We start from the raw sequence: 25,389 nt of genomic DNA, 5'->3' as shown, positions 1-25,389 counted from the left end.
ATATGTTGTGTCCTTCTGCAGCTGACATTGTGGAACTATTTTTCATTTGCGTTGTTTTTTTAGGGTGACCAGACATTAACAGGTTTCCCCAAACAGTCCTGATTTTCAGAGAACACACACATGCTTTAGTCCTACTTTTACATCTGGCCTGTCCAGGTTTTGGCTTCTCAATATTTGGTCACCCTATTGTTTGTATGGCATATGCCGTTTCGCACAAAATGTGAGTATATGACTCTTCCCCTTTTCCACCTTATTTACGCAACCCATCCTGCAGTCACTATTGCTTCTTAAAATTGTGTTTTTCTCTTTCACTCCACACACAAACCAGTTTGAAATCTCAGTTGGTATGCATCCAGTAGAAAACATTTTAGGCCGGCCAAATAAAAACTGTTAGCTTTTTAAATTTTGGAGTGTTCACATCTGGATTTCCTTCTGAAGATAAGAGCATAAACAAAGTTTTTGAATAGAGGCCAGAGGCTGTGATGAATGCAGGCACATGGTAATGCAGAGATACTTACCGGTTAATCTCATTATGCATAATCCCTTTTTTCTTCACTGCAGTCATTATTTTTGAGGTAGTATACTCCACCTCAACCAGAAGAGGAAAACTGGAAGTGAAGGTATAACCTGACCCACCCTTAGGGTGGTATATGCACCTTCCTGACAATAGCAAGGGATATGAACACCAGCTGTCGGGGTGAGTAGAGTGGGTTGGAACGACTGTGACAAGGATAATAGTGAATAACGATAATGAAATGTACCGGTAAGTAACTGGGCATTATCCTTACATCCCATGACCTCATTCTAGTCATCACTTTTGAGGATTACTCAGGCAAAATCTGGCCTTCACGACAAACCCAAATGCCATATCAAACTGAAAACACAGTATACCAATAATGCTCACTAATCTTTAATCTGTGTACCAAACTAAGGATTCAAATTGTGTGTAAAAAAACTGCATCCAACATATTTTCTCCAAAGGATTTACCCTCCATAGCACTCAATATGATAGTATTTAACAAATGTTTGAGCTGAAGCCCACCTATCCGCACTACACATCTCTGACTCGGTACCCTTGTGCCTTAGCCCAAAAGGCTATCACACCTTTAGTGCATCTTCCCTTTGTTCCTTCAGGCTGAGAAACCTTAATAATGAATATGGGAAACAATATTTGATTTAATCTATCTATGTAAGTTAACATTAGAAATTCTGTGACCCTGATTGGCACCACCAAAAGTTACTAAGCAATTTAAATACTTCAACAAATGAAAATGTTTCCCTTCCTTGGAAGTCAGAGAAGGGTAAAATACAAGTAACAATACTTCTTGTTCCCTATGCTGCTTGGGCGCTACTTTGGGGAGGAACTTCGATTGTGTTTAAACAAAACTCCATCTTCTAGATTCTTTTAGAAAGAGGGTTTGCATAATAAGGCCTCCTGCTCACCAGCCCTTCTAACTGAGGCTATGACCACAAGAAATGGCAATTTAAAACAATTTTAAACAACTGTTATCAGTCCCTCAAGAGGCACGCCCTGCAGAGCCTTAAGGACTAGAGGCACATCCTAAGGAGGAACTGTGGGTCTGTTATATTCCTGAGATAGGCCGTGTTGCGAAGCAGCCTATTTCTTACATTGCCCTAGAAAATAACATTTCAGCTGTGAAGTTGTGCTAACATTTGCATGCATAACAATGTTGGATTAACTTCTCTGAAACTATTTTGTTTACACATCCAGCTTCGCACAACATTATCACGATGCCTTGAACATCATGTACTAGGTCTCTATGCAGTAGGTACAAAAGTCATCTTATCTGTATCCATGAGGTGACAGCGCTATCTATATATCAATAACATCACTAACCTAACACGCACATCGCAAAGGCTACCTTTTATTATAAATGATAGGCATTCCTTCAGATTGGTAGAGGAGGTATTTCCGCTTAGACTGACGGTCCGTGCATGCTGAGAATCCACCACGCACTGATCTGACATTCTGGGGTGTCCAGCTGGAGACCAAGACGGGGTTCTTCACTCTATCCGATCAGGTAATGGGGTGGGATCGTCCCTTGGGGGGATTCTTGGCTTTACACCCATACACACTCTAGGTACACTCAGATTAGGGTCCGCATCGTAGGAGTATGTCAGATTACCATATTTTGCATATATGCCTGCATATATTCATTGCTTCAACACCATGGTAGAAATGTATCTACTGTTCACTCTTTCAGGGCTTGTAATCACATGAATCTGCTTCTGTCTGCTAATCATTTCAGCACATGTATTTTATACAAGAATAATGTTGGTTCAATAAATATATTGAAAACGTCCCACTGTGTATTCTGTATAATTTCTCTGAGAATAAGTTAGCATGAGTGACTGAGCGAAAGGTTCTGTACTCTTTCCACGATGTTTGTCATGTTCAGTGGTTGTTAAAGTACATTCGCTCCATGGTAAGTTTAGGGGGGCACATGGTGGCACTGTGAGCTAGCTGGTCTATAGGCCAACAAATCCTGAGGAGTGTCGGGAACCAGTCTAGACACCAAGCCCTTAGTTTATGTTGTCAAACAATGCGCAGATACTACGGTTTAGTAGGAACTGCACAACAGGCCTAGATATTAGTCTTTAGATAGAAAAACCCTTTAAGAGTCTGAACACGGTTCCCTAAAGGCCCTAATGCTGGCCAGTCGGCTCTTAATATAGTTGCCACTAATTGCTTCTGAAAACCTCCAGCAAGAGTTGTAGAACTGAGGAAATCTCACACTATATTGTTGATAGAGATTTAGAAGAAAACCATTCATCAACATTCCTCCAATGTTTGGAGTAGGACTTTAAAGTACAAAGTCCCCTATGACCCTAAATCTATGGCTACATGTTGAGGTACCCCTCTTCTTTGACGCCCAATCATTTTAATCCCCAGACAAATAGAGCCAGCTTCTGAAGAGGTAGGCACCCCACCAATTTGAGAGAAAAGGTGATAAAATTTAACTTTCTGTGGAAGAAGAACAGCTAGACTCTTTAGAAGGGGAAAACCAGAGCAACAAGGCAAAAACAGGATTACAGCAATAATCATCTCCATTTCCCTCTGCACCCTTGTAAGCAGGTGATGAATAAGTGAGAATACACATAACAGCAGAGGAGGGCAAGGTGAAGATGGAGCATCTACACTCCATGTTCTGGATCCTGACACAGAGAGAAAAACCTCACTAACTGAGTATCTTCTCAAAAAGCAAACACGTCTATCGGTTTCTGACTCACTGACATATTTGGGTGAACACCAGAGGGTTGAGGAACAGAGCTTGAGATGAGACGACCCTCTTTAGCCTGTAAACCACTGAATTATCCTCTTCCCTGATGTGAGTTGCTTTCAGGGAAAGAAGATGTTTCTCTGCTCAACCTCCAATTTTCAAAGCAACCAGATTGAGAAAGGCAGACTTTGTTTTTTCCCCCTTGTCTGTTCACATATGACACTACCATAGTCTTGTCTGACCTGATCAACACACTTAGATTCAGAATGTCCCTCGTGAAATGTAACATTGCGTGGAAAATTGCAGATGACTCCTTCCAATACAGTGTTCTTGTCTTGTCCTTTGTTGTAAAGTTGCATACCAACTGAAAGGGCTGGCATCTTTTGTTAAGACAATCTATGTCAAAGATTGAAGAGGAAATCCCCTGCACAGTGATTCCTTTTTAAGGAATGTGTGATTCAGGATGTGTGATAAGGAATTAGTGATTTCACCACTACAATTGCCACTTGATAATGTCTGTAATAGGAATTCTCTTCTCCCGGTCCATTAAGCATTGTTTCCAATATTGTGCTAGATGAGCCAACAGAAGCCGCCAATGACACATTGCCCATGGGACTGGAAATACACACAATGCCACGGCGCACTGTACCTTTAGCAGCAATCTTGCTGGTGCCCTCGTTTGGGATAGGTAGGGAATTAGAGAGTCATCATCGGCTTCACTCCTCTGGGTCTGGCGGAAATAAACATGCCCCTATCTGTCCTGAACTGGGCCCAAATTAAAGTTGTGTCTTGGAAGGGATCTAGCTTACATTTCTCCAAATTTACTAGCGAACCAGGACATTGTAAACTATTTTTAATCACTTTCCAAACTTCTCCTCCTCACTTGATGGAGCAAGGAGAAGCGAATCATCCAGACATGGAAACACACTACCCCCCTGCAGATGAAGAATTATGACCAAGGGTGGCATCGTCTTTGTAAACTCCCATGGGGCAGACTTGATGCCAAAGGGCAATACCTCGAACTGATGGTGTCTTTTTAACTCAAAGAAATCTGAGGTATTGTTGATGCATCCCAGCTATGGGAATGTGTTAATAGGCATTGGTTAAAACCATGATAATCATAAAAGCTTTGTTTTGCTGATGCGCTCTGGACAGACCCATAGATTAATCAACCCCAAGGATCTACTCTTAAGTTCCAACATGTAGTATCCATGCAGTCCGTTTGGCACCACTCATATTTAGGACTTCTCTCATTGAACCACTATATTCTCTTAATTACGGGCTGGACCACTGAGGCAGCTAAACAACAAGGGTTTTAATGCGGCCATATCTCCAATTTTCCTCAACCCAAGATCAAGATACAAGGCGGTCAGCGGAGTACTAGTTTGAACAGAGACGAAGGATCTGGAAAATATGTTCCGGCTCCATGCCAGCTTGCTCGTGTCAGCATGTACCCATAGCTCTGCTCCATATATTGCCGCATTTTGAGCTTTCATCCGGTAGACCTCAAGGGTGGGGATTATTGACCGAGTCTGGGTCTGTTTGTGGAGTCTGATTATGGGTTTAGATTTATGACATATGCTCAGATAACCTATCTCGGGCTGGGGAACCCACCTCAGTGTTGGCTTATGGGACTTGATGATAACCGCCATCGTGATTGAAAGTTGAGTATGCTGATGTTCTACCTTCCTTTTCACTTATGTGATTCATAATCCATATGTCAGACCTCCCTTAGTGGTTCTCATTGCTATGTCACATGTACCTATCTGACATCCTTGTGATAAGGCGGTGTATGGTATTTTGAAAACCAATAAATCAAGCATTTGCAATGCAATAGGTCTCGTATTTCCAAGAGTTACAGCTATTGGCGTTGGAAATGACCATGTGTTTTACCTTTGTGTTTTGGTTTGGAGTGTAGTGTAGTGGACACGTGGTGTGGAGTGGCATTATGTGGGCTGTATTGTAATTGTTAGTTGTGGTATGATGTGTAAATGTGTTGTGTGTATTCCATTGGCACAGTGTGTCACACGTTCAGAAACTCGCTGCCAGTTTCGTAATTAATGACACTTTCATCCTACTGTACCAAGATGGTGGTGAGCCTTCCCTCAGAATTAGATGTAATAATCTTTGGAACCGGTATGTTCATTAACAAGCGTCTAACAAATCCGGGAGTGAGACCTGTGAAGGGGTGGGGGATGTTCGACACCAAATAGAACAGAGAAAGTCTGTTGTGGTGTACAGCAGCATCCAGTATCCTTGACTGTATCGTGACAATCACAGTGCCTTTCATAATACAGGGAGTGAGCGTCTGTTTGCACGTCCACTGTGCTACTCCTTGGGATATATTTTATATAGTAACCTCTTAAACGGTCTGCCACACCCGGGTGGCAGTCACAGGAGTTCTGAAGCTATTAGTGCTAAGTAAATTTATGCTTTGTTTACCCCTGACACAGCTTTGCTTTATCTCGTACTTTGCTTTATCTCGTACTTTGCTTGTGGCATCTGAATACTTGGCTTAATTTGCTACTTTTTTCTTCTCAACAAGTGGTAAATTAAGGCCATATAAATGGCGTGTTGTATTTGAGAGTGCATGGGGCACCGCTGTGTTGCGGTTTATTTTAGTAGACTGAGTGGGCGAGAGTTGTGCGGTAAGGCTCAGGGAAGGGACACCGTTGGGCACCACAAATAAATCATATCCGTGAGACAGTATTGCATACTTTACCCAGAGTGCAGCAATTCAGTATTTCTGCACTTGTCCATGGTCGTGGAATGGGATTGCTGTACCTTTCTCTGTGTGAGGTTGAAGGCAATATTTAACACATAAGTAAGTCTAACCTGGGCACAAGTCCTAAAAAAAAAAAGAAGTGGGGGGCACTCTCCAAGTTAGGTAGTATCACAGGAAGTGACATTGCGGTGCGTGGCATTGTAGGAAGTGATATCACAGGAAGTGACATCACTGCGCGCGTGACAGGTTCCTTTACCCAAGGATTGACAAACTAACTCTGCTGCCAGCCTAACCAGGCGTAATATTCCATGTGCAGCACATTTCCATGTAGAGGTGATTGCTTTACTTGCCTGGTGGTTAACACATTTGATGGAAAGATCTGTTTTTGTCTATTCCTAGTTTTGATTTGAAGTAGCATACAAGGTTAATGCACCTCCTGCAAAGCACATCATGTAACATGCAGATGGCAGATTTTTTTTTATTTAGATAGGTAAGTGGGTTACTGCTTTGAACACATAGATCCTTTTGTTACACGCAGCTTCATTGTAAACCTTCTAGTACAGCAGAGTGAGCTCTGAAGGATATGTGACACCTATATCTTGTGACCCTCACTGTCTTATGTAACAAATCCTGTGCAGTGATTTACAAACTTATGTGATTTATTGTCAATGTAATGTGTGTGTTTGCTGTAATGTGATCTGACACCCTATATTGGGATGAATAACGCTGTGAAACAAATAAAAAATACTGGTATTTAAATTATTTTGCACTGGGACAAAGTAATGCATCTGACATTCTTACAGTGCATGAATATCTATTATATATGGGGGTCTGAACAAAGTCAAAATTAAGCCTCTCATGCGCCTTTGAAGTGTTAACAAGCTGCTGCTTTTGTTTCCCTTCCTCTGCATTTACATCTAGGTGTGAGGCTACAGGCAGGCCACAGCCTGAATACTCAGACAAAAGAAGGCCAAATGGGCCCCTAAGTTCGGCCTTTGTTATGGCCCAGCTGGAGTCTCAATTGATAAACCCCCATACCCGTCTGCACATTGCTGATCGGAAGGAAAGCAGATAATAAGCAGGTGCTGCTGAATGTATCCCAGTGTCTCACAATTACAACGGGACGTGTTCAGCATATTTTAGAGTGGGGCTCAACTTCTTGCCAGGGCGGACGGGGTCCGCCCTGTGAAAAGAGTGGGTGAACGCCGTCCAACAGCGTGTACCCCCGACTCGAGCCCCGAGTCTAACTATCTCACTGCAGAACTGACTTAGAACCTGCTTAACTCTTGGACATACATATCCCTCTGAAGAATAAACACTTTATTTTAATAGTGTTCCCCTGGACTCTTAACACGCCAGTAGAGGTCTCTCAGGTCAACCTGGAAAATTAGAGCTGCTTGTGCCCGAAACAGTTGTTCCAATGCCTGAAACAGTAGTTTGATTACCGCCATTGTAAACATTTTTATGGTGCAGACACCAGTCCAGTGGCATCATGGCTAACGGATCTGAAGCTGGGCAATCCGGTTTGAGTCTCGGAGCCGCTTATCATCTGTGATTCTAGGTGAATCACAATATAAATGTTTTAAAAAGGCAATTACTGAAGGCCATCTTCTGATCCCTAACGTAAAATGCTTACATCTGCTAAAAGCAGCTTGACGGAGAACGGAACACCATATGGCATAACAGATATTGCTGCCGGCTTTGGAGCTGAGGGGCATGGTGCGAGTCCCCATTCGACTCAACATCCGATCTGGGTGAATCACTCGCTTTGCTGTGCCAAATGTAAACAAATAGTTTAAGCTGTGCCTGTCAAATGTAAACAAATAGTGTAAATGGCCCCATGGAAACCCCTCCAATATGTTATAATCCACTGTAAACAAGCATTAGCAAATGCAAGAAAATATGTTACAGCCAATGGAACTGGAGGAAAAGTAAGTGGCCCGCACGGGAATCAATGAAAAGCCAGGAAATAAAGGAGGTGGGATGTAACACTTTGCAGGCCATACCTAAAAAAAAAAGGCCATTCCCCCTTAAAATGAAGCCTAAACCTAAGCAAATATCGTACTAGAAAAAGCACAGCTGACGGTGGAGACAGAAAAGTGCAAAAAGCCTAATTAAAAAGATACAAGCAACGGACGGGAGCCACGGTGGGAGAGACAGCAGTAGCACAACTGTGACATTAAGAGGAGGAAGAATGCTATGTTTGAATGAAAGCAGCTAGGGCGCTGAAGCTAAACACAGACAAACAGTAACAGAGCAGGAAACCAAGAAAAAAAGTCCCCCAAAGAACAGATAAAGAGCCATAGTGCCATGAGATAGTACTAAGCCCTTGCTCTATGGGAGGAACAGAAGAGAAAAAGGAGGGACAAAGAGGCAGGGCAGGCCATTAGCAAGCAAGGATTTTTAACCCCTTCGAGGCTAATGACGAGCTGGGCTCGTCATGGCGCTTACCTGCCGTGCGCGGATGACAAGGCCAGCTCGTCATGAAATAATGGCATACAATCATCTGCAGCGCAGGACGGGAAAACGCCTAGCAGCCATGGGGTTAAAGGACACTTACATAGGCAAATGATAAGCACTGGCAAGAAAGGGGATGGACTTGAAACACACAGACTGATCACAACGGGTCTTGAAGGGTCAGCGCATGCGCTGTCTAGCTCAACCTGAAAATATATATATTTTTTTAAGGAAACTTCTTTTCTGATTTGTATGGTCTCTTATCACCGGTGCCCAATAAGTATTTTTTGGGATGCAGCAGATTTCAACTTTTCGAAGTCTTGACAGAACAGGTCTCGTGGTTTATCTTTTGACCTTTATTAACACAGAATTTAGAGTGTCATATGAAAATAGGGGTTGTTTAGTTGCATAAATGGGTTTGTAGTCAAAAGGGTTCGTTTTGAACACATATAATGAGTTTGCATTTTCCGCCTTTTAAACAAGCATAATAAAGTAATGGGGCCCAGAACATTAAACAAAATGGTTGCTGTTTAAAATGGTCCTTTTAGAAAGTCACAGGCTAATGGAAAATAGTTAGGATGTCTGCTATTTATTTTTCTATTTGCTTTCATTCTGAGTGCCATTCATGGTAGCCAGTGTGCACCCGCAGCACTGGTTTCTAGGTTGTTTGAAGATAATCCTCAATCATGGTGTTCAGATAAATGTAGACACGGTCGTACCAGCCTAGATAGCCATGCTGGACATGGCTGGAAAACACTTTAATCTACCTTTCGACATAAGAAGATGGAAAAGAGACATTTTTGTGGTGACTTTTGTGTTCTGCTATTTGTGTGTCTAGCAAAATAGATCTTGGCTTTGATAGGGAGGGGTTTATTTTATTCAGTATAGTTGATGCTCAACAGAATTGAGCTGCATCCTCAAATAATCATGCAGCATTGTTCGGTGTTTTTTTAGGTTCTATTAAGAAGGCCATTTCAACAAACCAGGAAGGAGGGCTCTTACGTAGTCCATTCCTTATACTTTAACAGAAGCTAGTGTGCTCTGTTCTCCCTCTTCACTGAGATTTGGGAAAATCATTTATATTCTCTTAATCTGGAATGAGCAGGTAGATAGTACACCAAGACTTGTCTCTTAAGCGTACAGACAGCATCAATTATGTTCCTTGAATTCTTTGTCACATAACAGGAGTAGAGTAGGTACCACTCTCAGCAGGCCAATAAGAAAGACTCCAGATATCAGCACTCCCACCTACTACCAGTATCTAATTTCTTTGTGAGTTCAGTTAAAAGCAGTATTTCTCCATCCATTATCTAACTCTGTAAAGTAAAATCGAAATTGTTCACTAATTATCTATTTTGATTAGAATGGCATATTAGTTGAATGTCATTAGGATAAGAATAGAAATGAGGGCCCAGAGAATGCACAAGGGCGGCAAAAGGGTTCACATATACACTGAAAAGGTAGTGTGAAAATGTTACACCCAGGAGCCCACAACTGGAAATGGAAAAACTGTAGAGAAAAACAGAGGCATGTGGCAAACTGCATGTGGTCATAGAGACAGACCTTAACCAGGAAAGTACTACACCTTAATATTTAGGTAAGAGACTATGTATCAATATTCCAACGTCACCCTTGTGACATGCCACTTACAGGTCTAATACAATTAGTGCACTTACACTGTTGATGTCTGATGCCAGCAGAGCCTCGTCGATTTAATAAAATATCTTCTTGTCCATGGGGCAAGTTGCTTCATACATCTACTTGCCCTGTAATAAAATCCTTTCGCCCCTTTGGTGCCATGTAGTGCAGCAACAAATTATGACAGAAATCTCATTATGTAAGAGCTTTGATGTAGCGTCTCTGGTTATGCCAGGGCTCGTACCATAATAGTGTTTGATTACTCGCAATCCCCTTATGTTGCCACGTTTCCTCAGATCTACATACTGGGGATGAAGGTAAAAGTAGGAATAGTTCCATGGTTGAATGCCCTTTTGAGTCTGGGCAAACCTACTCACTTGCATGTTTTAAGGGTTTTCAACAACTCTTCTCTAATCTTTTCCCATACTGAGAAATGTTGGAAATGTAGCCCTGTCAAAGGCAGACGTAAACCTTCTTCCAGAGTTGGGAAAAAAGTGGTTGGAGGGAAAGTGAACTTACTAATACTCAGATTTTCGCATGAGCTAATCTACGCATGCTTATTTGCTCATGCTAAAATGCAGTTCACATATATTGTCTAGGTGTACTATTTCTTGTCCTACTTCTGTAAATTCTTGGGAATTCCCAAAATCCGTAAAGCTGTACTTAATGCAAGGACATATACCATGGGTGCACTGTTGACACTTTCTTTAATAATTGGGCCCCTAATTTGGTCTGATGTTGACCGTGATTTTTTGTGTTTATTAAAATTCTGTCTCTCTCTGTATCAGCTGGCTTCAATGTGAGTGACAGCATTCTGCTCTTTCACAAGGAGAATATCTGCAAACAAAGTAGTTTTGTGCAGTGCCACTAACTACTCGGGCAGTATGTGCTTTTTGAGACCAACATTTCTTTTTTTTTTTGCTTTTGCTAATGTTTGTTATAATGGTGAGGGCAGGCAGCTCCCACATCAATAAGATTTTACAAAAACAATGCCAAAACAAGTCACACATTCATTGACAAATCTTAAAAGTTGACCACCAATTTCAGACCTACTGGCTTGGCCATTGTTTGTTTAGTTGTGTTTCCCATAATCTTATAAAAATTGGCTACACTAATTTTCCATTATGAATATTTTTGGGAAATACTAGCATGCATCAACACATGTTACTAAATGATGCTGCAAAGAAATGGTAGCTCAAATTTTACAGTAGTTAAGCAAAAAAATATTTTTCCCTGCTTTAATTTTTTATGAACATTTTATTTTGAAAGCAAAGAATCATCATTCTTGCTTTCAAGCTTCTGCAAATATTTGCATCAAATCAAAGAGCATTCTCTGAGTATTATACATAGCTACATATTGCTAAACTTTGGAAAATGTGTACACACATTTTTGTTCTCGAACCACTGTCAGTAGTGCAGTCCAAGCTTACAACATTTACTTACAGCGCTCACCCTAATAATAAAGGCTGACAATTAATGAACCATAAATACAAGTTTGAACAGCATTAACATATGGGCAAAAATATTACCTAACTGAAGACCGTGCCCTTACGTGAGCCATATTGTTGTACTGCAAACTGGCAGCCAAAGGGTTTGTGCCGCGGCGGGTTGGGCCTATTTGTCCCAAGGACAAAATGAACATGAAAAACTGTTGCCCTTGATCCTAAACAATATGTCCTGGGCGTCTGTGTTTGAACAGTTGCATCTAAACCGTTTTTTCTGCACTAGACATCAGACAAGAGCACCCTTATTAAAATAAATTAAGTTGTCCTGTCTATTAAACACATTAAGCATTATTAAGTATTGCCATTGGTACTTAAATCATAGGTACTTCCAGTACACATTTCTTTCAGTACACACACATTTCCAGACAGGCTTGCTCTCTCCTTGAGCAGATGGCTGTTGGTAGGGGACGTGTAGGATCCAAGTGGGCATTACTCCTTGACAAACCCTGATAAAGTTCCTTTGAAAGGAACGAAACGCGTTGGCTGATGTTTTACTGAGAAGAATAAAATACATTGAAAGGACTTCCTTTTAAGTTTGTGGACTTTTTTACCTGGTGCACCTTCCATGATCAAAAAATTTGGAAAGTACAATTGCCCTGTCTATTAAACACACTAAGTATTATTAAGTATTAACATTTGTACTTGAATCATAGGACTTCCAGTACATATCGCTTTCAGTACACACACATTCCCAGACAGACCTGCTCTCTCCTTGAACACAGGGAAGTGAAATACCATGTACAGCATATTGGCAACAATTGGAAGCAAGAAAGAGGGACGTTAAAAAAATAAAATCAGAGGAATGTATTTTACTTGCATTGATTTGGAAGCAATTTTAGGGAGGAGACAGCAACAATAAAGCTTTATGTGGTTTAAAAAATCGTGAGTCACCCTGCTGAGACAGGTGTGTTGGCACTTGTGATATGGGTAGAAATGGAAGGGCATGCAAATATTCTTCAATCACAAAAACACTTGGCAATGGGGCCTACATGCATGGGGTGCTATCTAGCACTGTAAATGGGACAAAAACATTTGAGAGGGTACTCTAAAAAGGCATGGGCAAAGAGATGTAACTAGGAATATTTTATTATAGGCGCCACCTTAGTAATACGAAACACCCTTCATATATGATTATAATGCCTTCATCAGCTTCATACCAATTATTTTCAGGGAGAGAAATTCAAGTACTCCTGAGGCCGGGCTAACATCCCCCCACCTTCCCAAAAAAATAACAGTGGGGAACCATGGGCAATAGCCAATGGGTCAAGGTAGCCACGGGTCGAAAAAGTTTGGGAACCATTGTTCTTGAGTGGCTGTGTTGCCTTTGGCATTACACATTTCTGTTTTTTGTTTTCCAGATGGCTAGCAGTTCGAAGTGCCAGGAAGCGAGTTGAGCTCAGTTGTGTTTCTTGGTCTGGATAGAGTAAGGGGAATCCAACACTGTGGTCGACCATCCCACAAAAATGCAGTAGTCCAACGAATTGCATTTATTGGAGGGGCCGATGCATGACATAGGTTTCTCAAAGCGAGGAGGGGCAATGTTGTTTTTGCCATTCCAGTAATTGAACTCTATTTTTAGTTGGCTTAGCCTTTATTGTACAATGACTAATGTGAGTTTCAATTCAGTAGTGGGTGGACGATACTACAACTTTTACTTTAGAATGTGCTGTAAGGACAGTTGGCGCAATCACTAGATCAAGTGCTAGAACTCCCTGTATGTCAAGTGTAACTGCATTTCTTTTACGACCAGCCTTGCTTCTCGTAAGGACATAAGTACAAAGTGCGTATTTACGCACCACTTGCCAGTTTTTAAGACACATAAATAAAAGTCATAATGATTTACAATGCCAGTAGCTCAGACTCTCTCAAATGCGAGACCTATTGCATTGCAAAAGCTTACTTATACATAAGCTAATGTGGGGTTTGAAGATAGTTATTTAACTTTCCTCCACTAAGGGCATTTTACCTTTGTCCTTCCTGGGCACTACAGTTGTGAATAGCAATTTTTTGAACTCGGAAACACGATCTCATACACTGAGAGCACGGAGTGTGGGATGCAGTTAGACAGGCTGGGAAAGTAACTTACGTTTATTATTACTGCTGCTTTACCAGTAATTAAAAATGTCAGGTATCCTATTGTATTTAAAAAGCTATTTGAAAGGCTTTAAGAACTTGCTCTACATTAAAATGCTTTACGTGCTTCATAATAAAAAATAAACTACATTAATTATTAAATGCATTCCTTATGAAAAGGGACATTTCTCCATTAGTGTGTAAAATTGTTATTATTCTGCAAACAAAGCTCTTCCACATCTTGGAGACTGTGCTGTGGTAGATGCTGCACACTTGTTTGTGCTTATGTGAAGCTTACTTATAGAATAAATATATATATATATATATATATATATATTCACTGAAAAAACCATAGGTTATAGACCATATATAGTTAGGCATTAGCATTTACAAAACCTTATTTTACTCACACAAAACCATTGAAATTCGCATATATAGTTAGTTGCACTACCTATATATCGCGCACCCGCAATCCACTGCTGATCATGTCACATATTACATCATTCATGACATGGTCAGTGACATCACTGATGACATCTCAAATGACATCACTGATGACATCACTGATGACATCACTGATGACATCTCATTTGACATTACTGATCACATCACTGATGACATCATTCATGTGATAATACGATGAACCTCTTCAGACTGTAATATAACCTTAGATACACTCAGTGTAAACAGACACTCACAGACTGTCACTCATCCATGGAGTTACTCACACATTTAGTCAGTCATGCAAAGAATCAATCACACCTCCATTTCCTCAACTATACAGTTATACACACCTTACTTATTCAAACATATACTAACACATATTTACTCTCTTATACAATCCCTGATACAAGTTCACAATGATCCATACAGCCACTCACACATTCACTGGCTCTTATGGACAGTTATTTATATATGTCAACTCTCACATGTACTGTGTTTACATATGTACTTACTTTGACATGTAGCACTGAGATATCCATTCACTCACCAATACACTCATGCACACAGTCAACCGCCCATACAGCTGTTTCCACATGCACTTTTGAACCCATACATCTAGTGAATCAACTGCTCACACATCTATGCACAGAGTCATACACCTCCCAGCCACCCACACACACACTCAGTCTCCCATACAAATACTTGGGCAACCAATCAATAACCCATATAGTTATTCATATAGCTACTGATCAACACATGCAGCAGTTTACAGAACAACAGACATAATGATGCACAAATTAAGACAGTTTAGTCACTAACCCATGCACTCAGTGAGACACATTTAATCACTCACTCGTACAGTCAGTCATGCACCTACTAAATCCTTCATCCAGACACTCATTCTTCAATATGTAAGACATATTTTAACTTTACAGAAACATACAGTCACTGGATGTTGTCATCAGTGATGTCATCAGTGATGTCATTTGAGATGTCATCAGTGATGTCCTCAGTGATGTCACTGACCATGTCATGAATGATGTAATATGTGACATGATCAGCAGTGGATTGCGGGTGCGCGATATATAGTTAGTGCAACTAACTATATATGCGAATGTCAATGGTTTTGTGTGAGTAAAATAAGGTTTTGTAAATGCTAATTCCTAACTATATATGGTCTATAACCTATGGTTTTTTCATTGAATTTTCAAGGTTTTGTAAATGCTAATTCCTAACTATATATGGTCTATAACCTATGGTTTTTTCAGTGAATTTCAATGGTTTTTTAATAGCAAATATCAAAAGCTGTAAAATGTATTCTTCTTTTAAAGGAAAAATATATTTTATATGTATTTAATATAATTTTTTTATGTATATAAATTTTTTGAGGGAACAAATTTATCAACTATTATGTTGATTAAGAGTGTGGGGAAAAAAACCAAAGAGGAGTACTAAGAGGAAAGAACAATCAGTTCAAAAATACAATTTCTTTAAAGCATGAAGTGCTTTTCCACACATTTTCATTTAAATAACCCATATTAGAACATACAAAATATCTACAGAGGAGACGGTGTACATTGAATTTTAGACTCTTCATTGGTACCTACATGTTGGTACTTACATCACCCACACAACACAACAGCTCTATTCAGAGCTACCCTACCTCAAAGCACTCTAAAATATTATTTTACTATTTCCCTTGGTTTTCCCCTTGTTACGCTTTCCGGAACGCTACCCGGTGCGCGGACCGGGCGCTAACCGTGCGAAAATTTGAAAAAAAAGGTTTATTTTTTTTTACATATATGGGCCTCCTCAGCCACCCTCAGAAAACCTAGGGGGTCAGGATATATCACCCGTGCCCCCTTATACCCATTCCCAACATTGTTTATCCTCCATCTTGTGACTAAATTCGTCCGAAACACAAGATGGCGGACTCCCTTTATGCTACCGGTGAGCTACCCGGTTCGCGTACCAAGTAGCACTTCCACCGCGAAAAATCGAAAAAAAATGTATTTTATTTTTTTGCCCCGCGGGGCCCTTTAATAGCATCCACATCAATCCTAGGGGGTCAGGAGGGGTCTACCTTGCCCCTTTCATTCATTTCCCCCTTCGTTTATTTCCACCTCTTGTCTCTCGATCCTACCGAGAGACAAGATGGCGGCCGCTCCGGACTGTTTAGGATGTTGAGAGTCACCGGAGAGCCAATCCGCTTCTCCTCGCGAAGTTCCGTTACGCGTCTGGTACGCGAACCGGGGTGCTAACCGGGACGCTGCCTCAGATATATATATTTTTTTGAAAGTTAATTTCTCAAAATCCACTGGAGCACATATCTTGAGACCTAGCAAAGGCACATCGGGCAAACAGTCTCTACAATTTTGCCAAGTTTCATAGAAATCCATTCAGCCGTTCGAGCTAAAAGTGAGTCCAACCGCCCTATGGAAAACTCAATGTTAATAACACGTTTTGGAACCCCCCTTTTTTCTCGGCCCCCGCTTGACGGAACCCCCCCAAACTTTCAGGGGACGCTCAGAAACAAAATGTGCCATTTTCCTGAAAATTTCAGCCAATTCCGTCCAACGCCAAAGTTATTCAACATAGAATTTTCAGAAATCCCTATTCAAAAAAATCCTAACTATATATACCTACTGGCGACCGCCAGTAGGTATAATATATATATATATATATTACCTACTGGCTATCGCCAGTAGGTATATATAGTTAGGATTAATTCCCTATGGGATTTCTGAAAATTCTATGTCTAATAACTTTGGCGTTTGTGGACGGAATCGGCTGAAATTTTCAGGAAAATGGCACATTTTGTTTCTGAGCAGCCCCTGAAAACTTGGTGGGGTTTCGTCAAGGGGGGGCTGAGAAAAAAGGGGGGTCCCAAAACGCGTTTTTTACATTGAGTTTTCCATAGGGCGGTTGGCCTCACTTTTAGCTCGAACGGCTGAATGGATTTGCACGAAACTTGGCAAAATTGTAGGGACTGGTAGCCCGATGTGCCTTTGCTAGGTCTCAATATATGTGCTTCAGTGGATTTTGAGAAATTAACGTTTAAATCAAGATATATATCTGTAACAGCGCTCCGGGCAGCGATCCGGTCCGCTTACTTTTCGCGTTTCGGAACTTTGCGCGCAGAAAGCTGATTGGCTCTCCGGTGTCTGTCAACATTCTAAACAGTCCGGAGCGGCCGCCATCTTGTCTCTCGGTAGGATCGAGAGAGAAGAAGAGGTGAAAAACGAAAGGGGAATTTAATGAAAGGGGGCAAGGTATCCCCCTCTTGACCCCCTAGGAATGTTGTTGGGGTTAATAAAGGGTCCCGTGGGGAAAAGGAAAAAAAAATGATTTTTCACGGTAGAACCGCTTCACGGGCCGCGAACTGGGCCGCAAACTGGTAGCGAAACGGGAATTCGCCATTTTGTGCTTCGTTAATTAAATTACTAGGTATAAGGGGGTGCGGGAGACGTATCCTAATCCCCTATGTTTCCTGAGGGTGGCTGAGGAGGCTGATATATGTTGATACATCTCTTCCAGCGGCTGTGCGTGAGCTTTTTTTTATTTTGCTGCGTGACAGTCCGGAGCGGCCGCCATCTTGTCTCTCGGTAGGATCGAGAGAGAAGAAGAGGTGAAAAACTAAGGGGGAATTTAATGAAAGGGGGCAAGGTATCCCCCTCTTGACCCCCTAGGAATGTTGTTGGAGTTATTAAAGGGTCCCGTGGGGAAAAGAAAAAAAAAATGATTTTTCACGGTAGAAGCGCTTCACGGGCCGCGAACTGGGCCGCAAACTGGTAGCGAAACGGGAATTCGCCATTTTGTGCTTCGTTAATTAAATTACTAGGTATAAGGGGGTGCGGGAGACGTATCCTAATCCCCTATGTTTCCTGAGGGTGGCTGAGGAGGCTGATATATGTTGATACATCTCTTCCAGCGGCTGTGCGTGAGCTTTTTTTTATTTTGCTGCGTGACAGTCCGGAGCGGCCGCCATCTTGTCTCTCGGTAGGATCGAGAGAGAAGAAGAGGTGAAAAACTAAGGGGGAATTTAATGAAAGGGGGCAAGGTATCCCCCTCTTGACCCCCTAGGAATGTTGTTGGGGTTATTAAAGGGTCCCGTGGGGAAAAGAAAAAAAAAATGATTTTTCACGGTAGAAGCGCTTCACGGGCCGCGAACTGGGCCGCAAACTGGTAGCGAAACGGGAATTCGCCATTTTGTGCTTCGTTAATTAAATTACTAGGTATAAGGGGGTGCGGGAGACGTATCCTAATCCCCTATGTTTCCTGAGGGTGGCTGAGGAGGCTCATATATGTTGATACATCTCTTCCAGCGGCTGCGCCATCTTGCCTTTTTTCCAATGCCACAATTTTGTCGTGCACGGCAGCCATTTTAGATGCCAGGCTGGTCCCAGGCTATCACCTACCCCTGCGGATGTAGTTTATGGCCCCAGCTGTAGAGAATTCAGACATGCCAACCCTCCTGATTCAGGCGTGTGACTACTGATTTCAGTGCTAGTCTCCCGCCTCCCGATTTCTGCAAGCAAAAACCCGGGGGCATATTACGAACAACTAGCGATAATTTTTGTCTCTAACTTGTTTAGAGACAAAAATTATCGCCGCACATCGGCGATTTTTATCGCAGATAAACCTTGCTATTATCGCAGAAAAGTCAGCGATATTCATGTATTATCGAGCAAATGCTCTTAGCCATGTTATCCACCTCCCATTGGATAACATGGCTAAGAACTGCTCAGGGCAGGTGTTAGATTTTGGAGATATTCGCGCTTAGCGCGAATATCTCCAAAAGTTGGTAATAGAAGATAGCGATGTTAGGGACTGTTTCCAGTCGCTAACATCTTGGTACGCCACTTTGCATGTCATTAGTGATAAGTATCACTGACATGCAAAGCGGGGCCCAAGATGGTCGCTATCTCCTTTTAGCTGTCACTAACTGGTGTTAGCGACAGCTTGGTAATAGGGAGATAATTTTATCTCCGCTTTCATGGCTTTTAAAGCCAAAAAAGCGGAGATAAACCCCCTTGATAATATGCCCCACGATTCCTTGGGGGTTTCAGCTGACAGGGCTTGGTATTGTGTTACATGGTAATTTTTCCAGGAAACGTCAGAGGGTCGATGCAGGGGTTCTAGAAGAGGTGATAAACCATTTAAGCCTCATGAACAAGCGCATGGTCTTTTAAAGATTTGTGAAGTACTCGGGGCGGCGGTGTGTGTGTGCCCTCTTTTAGGAGCGGGCGGGGGGGCACTGCCAGCAACTTGCCAGGTCAGGTAGTGTTCAACACGTGCATCACCCTTTCTCTGCCTGCTATTGCGCTCCATGCTTCGGAAAGGTAAGAAAAAGAACGTGCATTTGAGTTTGAAATGTCCGATCCTGCAGCAGCACACTTCCAAAGCCCACACATGACAATAACCCGATTCAAGGCCCCATTCACCCGTTTTAAAAAAAATAGATAACACTCCAATAAAGTAAGATTATAAAACTTTATTAACTATAACGAACGGAACAAAAACTAAAAACATTTAAACATTTTTCAACACAAAAAGCAACAATGGTTAGAAGCTGTCTTTTGTGCGAATAGTCCCAAGGCAGCACAACGTGCAGAGTTCTGGACGGCACCCAGGTGATGTCGCCTGGGTGCCGCACTGGTTTTGGGATCCTACAATGCAGCACAGAAAAACAGCGTGGGGCGTCCCGGGTGGTGCGGGGGGAGGCCTCGTCAGTAGCGGTCTGTTGTGCGAATAGTCCCAAGGCAGCAGAACGCGTTGAGATGTTGATGGGACTGTGTCCAGTGTCACATGGCTGACACAACATGTACGACAGGCACCCAGGTGATGTCCAGTAAACTGCCGCACTGGTTTTGGTATCCTACAATGCTGCTCCGAAAATTGGCGTGCGGCGGCCCGGGGGTGGGGGAGGCGGCGTGAACGGGCCTCCCCAGGTGGCGGCCATCTAGCTGAGTTGCGCCCGCTCTTGCGGCTACAGCGTCTCGCTCACCATGTTGTTGAGTTGCTCCCACTCTTGCAGTGCAGCGATAGGCGGCTGCCACATGGCTCTTAAAATGGCGGACGGCTCCTCGGTTTTGGGCCTGGTCCACTGAAATGGCCCTGGGACACCTTGGAACTCGGACACTTGCCTGCTAGGGCTTGGGCTCCATTCTCGAAAAGCGTCCCCTCAGCCGTGAAGATTCTACAAAAGTCTTGGGGGCCCCCGACTCCCGCAGGCTTCCGGTGGGGAGCGGCTGCCATGATTGCTCGCGGAATGACCACGACGGAGCCACGAGATGGTGGTGCTCTCATGCTGACGCCAGCTTCAGTCTGAATGATCCAGAAACAAGGTGGGGCTTTCATCGTTTGGGAAAAAAAAATGTTCTAAACCAATGAAAAGTGTTATTTTTAGGTCATATGACCAAGCCTTCCATCTTTAGGAAACCAAAAGTAAAATGAACCAATGAAAAGTTTTATAAACAAGTCACATGACCTGTTATGCGGCATAGGGCTACAAAAAGCGTAGAAAATCCGTTGGCACGTGAGGCGGCGTCAGTAGCGGACCGATGTGCGAATAGGCCGAAGGCAGCACAACGTGCCGAGATTCGGATGGCACCGAGGTGGTGTCCAGCAAATTGCAGCACTGGTGTGGCCATCCTACAATGCTGCGCCGAAAGACGGCGTGTCCAGCTGAGTTGCGGTCACTGTTGCGGTACAGTGACTCGAACGCGCCGAGATCCGGATGGCACCGAGGTGGTGTCCAGCAAATTGCCGCACTGGTGTGGCCATCCTACAATGCTGCGCCGAAAGATGGCGTGTCCAGCTGAGTTGCGGTCACTCTTGCGGTACAGTGAGTCGAACGCGCCGAGATCTGGATGGCCCCGATGTTGTGTCCAGCAAGTTGCCGCACTGGTGTGGCCATCCTACAATGCTGCGCCGAAAGTCGGCGTGGGGTGCCCCGTTGGCTTATGAGGTGATGTCAGTAGTGGACTGATGTGTGAATAGGTCGGAACCAGCACAAGGCGCCAAGATCCGAATGGCAAGTCCTGGATGTTGAGTGCCTCAGTTGAGAGTTCTGAGCAGTGCTTGTAAGACTGTCTGAAGCTTATTTGCACCTACTGCAGCTTCACTATTGCCCTGGTGTGGCCAAAGGTGGCACATGACATAGGCGGCCGGCTCCCGAGGTGCGGCAGAACTTTTTTCCTTTTCCTTTCTGCTTCTTTTCCTACAATCCGTTTCATCTGAAGACACGACCAGGTCCCTGAATGTGTGCAGCGGGACGCTATTGATTGAATGAAAATGGCGGCTTGACACAAAGCTGACTCAAGCGTTACTGTTGATGCTATACAGACAAAAATTGGTTTTCAGTTTGTACATTCTTCAGGTTTTTTTTTTCCATCCAAGTCTGATTGAGAGTTTGTAGAAAAATGGCTTCAGATTTTCCACATACTACTCTTCAACATTCTTCCTAAATGTAACAATGTGAAACTCACTAGGAGAATGGCTGTTTCTGTTTCCTTTCAAAATGCTGCCAACACTATTTTCTGAATGGAAGACACCATCTTGTAGCATAAAGGGCCGAAAGGGGTTCTGGTCTGGCCGATGGTTGGTGGAGACATTTTGACTATATCTTGGACCTGCCCGGCCTCGCCCAAAATGGCGCCGGTATAAATGGGACTCGTAACTCCTTGCCCGCAAATGTATATCTAGAAAATGTTATTGTAAGTGGCCGTGTCGTATTTTAATTACAAAATGTACGTCCACCGATTCCGCAACTGTTAGACACCTTTGTTCTTGCAACCTAATGGCCCGCTCGTTACGTTCTTCTACAGTGTAAATGTCTCCTCATCATATACGATTTCAGTTTGCTCCGTGGCCGGCCCACGTGGTTATAGGCCCGTATTTGTATACTGACATTTTCACAATAAAGGTTTTTAAAACAAAACACGGTAGTAGTATTTACATTGGTAAAGTTTTTACTTTTAGTTACTGTTTTCGAATCAGTAAAGGCAAGTGAAATAAAGCAGTCCAATTACATGACGGATAAAAGGTATAATATGTAGGAACGCAGTAAAGATAAATGCTTAAGGGCAGTTGTGTTTTTCATGTCTGCAATATAAAGTGATCGATAAGAATCTGATAATCAGGCGTATCGGCGACTAAGATAGCAGGCCGAATCTCTTTTACTCAACGGCTCCGTTATGGAAGGAAGAAACGCCCTTTTTCTCGAAAAAGGAATATATTTTCCTTACAAGACAGTTGTAAATTTTCCGGGAAAGTACATTAGCCTGGAATATTATAACATATGTTTGAAAAAAAAATATTGTTCGAAAACAATAAAAAGCGTAATTTTTAGGTCATATGACCAAGCTTTTCATCATTAAATTAACAAAAGTAAAATGAACCAATGAAAAGTTTTATTAACAAGTCACATGTCCTGTTATGCTCACGTTACGCGCTGCGCGCCGCGCCTCGGATCACTTCCGGGTGCGGTAACGCGGCGTGTCATATAACGCATTACGCGACAACGTAGGTCAAGAATATAGTCAAAATGTCTCCACCAACCAGCGTTCGGAACACAACTCCTTTCAGCAGTCCAAAAAGTTCTGTTAAATGACAACAGAGGGGACAGGCAACAAGAACCATCAGTCAAAGAGGGGAGGGCAAGTTCTTCTCTTCCGGGTCATGTTGGGGCGCTACCGGAACTGATCGAATTGGTAGTCTACAGTGTTTCTGGATGTTTCAGACTAAAGCTGGCGTCAGCATGAGACCACTACCATCTCGTAGCTCCGTCGTGGCCATTCCACGAGCAATCATGGCAGCCGCTCCCCACCAGAAGCCTGCGGGAGTCGGAGGCCCCCAAGACTTTTGTAGAATCTTCACGGCTGAGGGGACGCTTTTCGAGAATGGGACCCAAGCCCTATCAGGGAAGCGTCCGAGTTCAAAGGTGTCCCAGGGCCATTTTAGTGGACCAGGCCCAAAACCGAAGAGCCGGCCGCCATTTTGAGAGTCCTGTGGCAGCCGCCTATCGCTGCACCGCAAGAGTGGGCGCAATTCAGCTGGATGGTGGGCAAGACGCTGTAGCCGCAAGAGTGGGCGCAACTCAGCTGGATGGGACAAGGTTCAGAATTGAAGAGTCATCAAAAGGCAAAAAGTTCCGCCGGATCCCGGGAGCCGGCCGCCTATGTCGGGGGCAATCTCAGGCTACACCAGTGCTATAAGACTTGGGGAGGGTGTCGGAGCCAAGCGTCTTCTCCGAGTCCATGGCCATCACACCGCCCCTCAGGGGCCTCCGTCAAGCTGTTTAGGAAGGTAATATATCACATTGTTTTCTAATGCAGTCAGGTCCACAAACGACACTCACTTACTTTGAGAATAGTGAAGCTGCAGTAGGTGGAAATAAGCTTCAGACAGTGTTACAAGCGCTGCTCAGAACTCTTAACTATGGCACCCAACATCCAGAACTTATGCTATTTGAGAATGGCAGTGACATCGAAGCATCTCAGGGACCAAAACCATTAACGTACTTTCAGGTATGAAAATCTTACTTGGGGAGGGGGCAGGAGCAAAGCGCCCCCTCCCAGTCAGCGCCACCACACCGTATGTTGAAAATTTGAAGCCATCGTTCTACAAAGTCAACCAAACTTGGATTAAAAATCTAGAAAAATGTACAAACTGAAAACCAGTTTTGGTCTGCATAGCATCAGTAGCAACGCTTGAGTCAGCTTTGTGTCAAGCCGCAAATTTGATTCAACAAAGCACAGACATTCAAAAAGGCTCAAATTCAGAACTCTAAACTATGGCACCCAACATCCAGGAGCTTGCCATCCGGATCTTGGAGCCTTGTGCTGCTTTCGATCTATTCACACATCGGTCCACTACTGACATCATCTTATAAACCAACGTTATGTAAATAGTTTTTTAATAAAATGTTTTACCCTGTTTCTTTGCTGGTGTGTTGTCTATATTTTTAATATTTGCATACGGTTTGTCGTTATTTTGTGCGGGATGGGTGATGGAGCCGAGCTGTCTTGCAGCCCTCATGGTGTGGAGCTCAGTTCATCTCACTATTTTCGTATTTCTCATGAAGGGTTGTTCCTAATATTTCTATTTTAGCGAGGTCAAAAAGAGATCCAATTAGTGGCCTACTGATTTTGCTCGATTACTTTTATTTTTTTTACACGATTTTTCACTATCTGCAAAGACTAAACAGAGTATTGTGACTTTGTGCTTGTTTGTAAATAGAGAATGATCCAAAGAGAACCAATTCTAAAACAGTAAATGCTTGGACAACAATCAATCAAATGGAGAGACAAGCAGCCACGACGGATTACAACGGGGGTAAAGGCCTGCGTTAACTACCCTTCAGTATCTGCAAAGAGAGAGTACTACTAAGACAAAAGAGGGGAGGGGGGGGGTGCAGCGTTCAAAGCACATCAGCGTGCATAAATACGAAAATGTTTTTATTTATCACGTACTTGACATTTTAAAGCTTTTCATATTTGCTATTAAAAAACCAATGAAATTCACAGAAAAAAACCATAGGTTTTAGTGGATATATAGTTAGGAATTTGCATTTACAAAACCTTGAAAATTCAATGAAAAAACCATTGGTTTTAAGCCATATATAGTTAGGGATTTGCATTTACAAAACCTTATTTTACTCGCATAAAACCATTGAAATTCCATATATAGTTATAAGCGCTAACTATATATCGCGCACCCGCAATCCACTGCTGATGATGTCACATATTACATCATTCATGACATGGTTAGTGACATCACTGATGACATCACTGATGACATCTCAAATGACATCACTGATGACATCACTGAAAACATCTCATTTGACATGACTGATAACATCACTGATGATATCATTCATGTGATAATACGATGAACCTCTTCAGACTCTAATATAACCTTAGATACAATCAGTGTAAACAGACACTCACAGACTGTCACTCATCCATGGAGTTACTCACACACCTAGTCAGTCATGCAAAGAATCAATCACACCTCCATTTCCTCAAATATACAGTTATACAAACTTTACTTATTCAAACATATACTAACACATATTTACTCTCTTATACAATCCCTGATACAAGTTCACAATGATCCATACAGCCACTCACACATTCACTGGCTCTTATGCAGAGTTATTTATATATGTCAACTCTCACATGTACTGTGTTTTACATATGTACTTACTTTGACATGTAGCACTGAGATATCCATTCACTCACCAATACACTCATGCACACAGTCAACCGCCCATACAGCTGTTTCCACATGCACTTTTGAA

The 25,389-nt window shown here is 42.6% G+C and overlaps 1 protein-coding gene across 1 annotated transcript in view; it reads left to right on the top strand.

The window, feature by feature from the left end:
• The window catches only part of UFM1 (ubiquitin fold modifier 1), a 165,987-nt gene that overhangs the window by 43,102 nt on the left and 97,496 nt on the right, over positions 1-25,389 (top strand). The window lies entirely within an intron of this gene.

Source organism: Lissotriton vulgaris, chromosome 8 (genome assembly GCF_964263255.1).
Source record: "Lissotriton vulgaris chromosome 8, aLisVul1.2, whole genome shotgun sequence".
NCBI classification, from domain to species: domain Eukaryota; kingdom Metazoa; phylum Chordata; class Amphibia; order Caudata; family Salamandridae; genus Lissotriton; species Lissotriton vulgaris.
The sequence above is the reverse complement of the archived record's forward strand: the minus strand, read 5'-3'. Positions and strand labels throughout refer to the sequence as shown.